Source organism: Phytophthora parasitica (genome assembly GCF_000247585.1).
Source record: "Phytophthora parasitica INRA-310 unplaced genomic scaffold supercont2.95, whole genome shotgun sequence".
In the NCBI taxonomy this organism is placed as follows: domain Eukaryota; phylum Oomycota; class Peronosporomycetes; order Peronosporales; family Peronosporaceae; genus Phytophthora; species Phytophthora nicotianae.
The window spans coordinates 63,190-65,468 of NW_008649081.1; positions in this window are offsets into that span (position 1 = coordinate 63,190).

A 2,279-nucleotide genomic window follows, 5' to 3' on the forward strand; every position below is an offset into this window, starting at 1 on the left:
GCCAGCCGCCCTGTGGCTTCTTGACACAGAACGTTGGTGCATTGTGCGGGGACTTTGATTCTCCCACTTGTCCTGCCTTACGACAACATTCAAAGAAGTCGTCGATAGCCTTTGCTTGATCTCACAGCAGTGGTCACTGTCGCGTCACATAATTCTTCGTACCCGGCACAAGATCAATCTCGTGCTGGGTGCACTTGCCCCGCGGAAGTTCCGCAGGAATCTCGTCCGGAAGTTCATCTTTGTGCTTCTGCAGAACATCGTAGAAGGGACTCCCAGCTCTGCTCATCTAAGGGCTGCTTCTTAGTCTTCGCACTGAGAGTGTCCTCAATCTAGCGAGCGGTGGAGTTAAAGGAACTCCACCGCTCGCTTTTTTTGCATCGTTTAAATATCGGGGAGGATGCATGTCTGTCCGATTGACGCATCGAACAGATCCTTCGCTAAGCGTATCTAGCTCATGACTGAAAGCGATGTCAGTTCCGACTTTTGCGTCGGAGAATTCTTCAATTTCATCGACCAGTATAACAGTCCATAACGGGCCTGCGTCGAGACGTTGAACTTCTCGACGCTCGACGTCTTCACCGATATATGACCGGCAGACATCTCATATAGCGTCTTGGGTTTGGGCTGAGACTTGTGCAGATTGCGTTTCTTGCTCCGTCTTTTCTTCTTGTGAAGCCCGGTTTAACATGTCCATCGTCTAGACCCGGCCTTGGACGGATTTCCTTCATTGAAACCGCCGGCTGATTCTATCCGCGAACGCGAATGATCTAGTCCGGCTTGATTGCATTCCGTTTCTTCGTGCAGCCCGACTGCACGTGAGCACGCAAGCGTCTCCGGCCTTTGACGCTTACAGCCACTAACACCGCTTGCCGCGTCGTCAATTGCTGGAGTTGAAGCAAATGACATCTCGACGTCTTGCGGCACAGTCCCCTCTCGATATAGATATCTAGTTTGTGTCGCCTCCTTGAGCCGACACATCCTTTCCACCTCGACGCCTTACGGCGACGCCCTTCGTTATATCTTGTCCAATCACGGTCGTGGCAACTCCCGGAGCTGACACAATGACATCACAGCTACTGCTTGTAGCTGGAGCCCCTTGCAAAATCCGATACACCAGTTCCCGGAATTGATACGCCATCGTCAAAGACATTTTTTGTGAACGAAAAGTCTCACTTACTGAATGCATCAGCTCCCTGAGTTGATATTTGCAGTGAAGTAGAAAGGTATCTCAAATCTAATTTCTAATTTGGGGCAGACGCAACGACTACCGCAGTCCTTGTGACTTGTGTGTTAGCACCGGAGACAATAGCTTTCGGCGCTGCCTCGACGGCGCGGTCAGAAGCACCGCGCGGTGCATGCGCTACATTGGCAGTATCATCGCTCTCTGTCGCGTTGCTTCCGAACCGTACAAGCATATGCTTCTCCTGGTTGACCACAGGATCATGTCTCGCAAGCCACGGCATGGCCAACACTAAGTCATCAAGATCCAAGACGATAAGGTCCTCAACAAACAACAGGTGTTTGTACGAGAAGCGCACTCGTACGACGCGCTTCTCCGTCCTCACAGTGGCACCATTGCCAACCGAACTTCCAAAGCACTTCGATTGACTTTCCAGTCGAACAAAGTTGTTCGACGCATCTGATTCTACAAAGCACGAAGCCAGCCTGCTATCTTCGACCTCACCTTCGGGATAACAAGGTTTGACTTGTCATCTTGCTTCATCCAGCAAGAGTATCACTCTCTGGGGACTGCGGTCTTTGTTACCGTGTGTCCCTTGTAGACGCTGGTGAATGCATAGCCTGTAGGACGCCCCGCGCCTACTGATTCCGCACGTTTTATTTTTGTTCGCAGTGATGCCAGGCATTGCCACGTCGGCCCCTGGACGAGAGCATAGCTGCTGTGCACTCACACGCAAAGTGTCCGCTGTTGGCGATCAACAGCCAAAGCATTCGAAAGGGCCCATTGGTTCCGGACTATCAGACGTACCATCCCCGGCACGTTCGTATACAGTTTAGCCTTCTTCAGGCTAAACTCATCTTGCATCGCATGAGTGATCGCAGCCCCGAAAGTAGTTGGGGGCTCTCGGAATAGACAGGTCTTGACAGCTCCATCTCTCAAGCCCTTCATGAACCTGACGACCTTAGTCGCCCCGCCGATCGGATTGGTCACTATATTCGAGACCATGTGCAGTGCACGTTGGGCGTAAGCATGAACGTCATGATTACCTTGCGGTAGGTCGAGAAACTCCGCTCTCGACCGAAACACGTTCTTAGGGGGC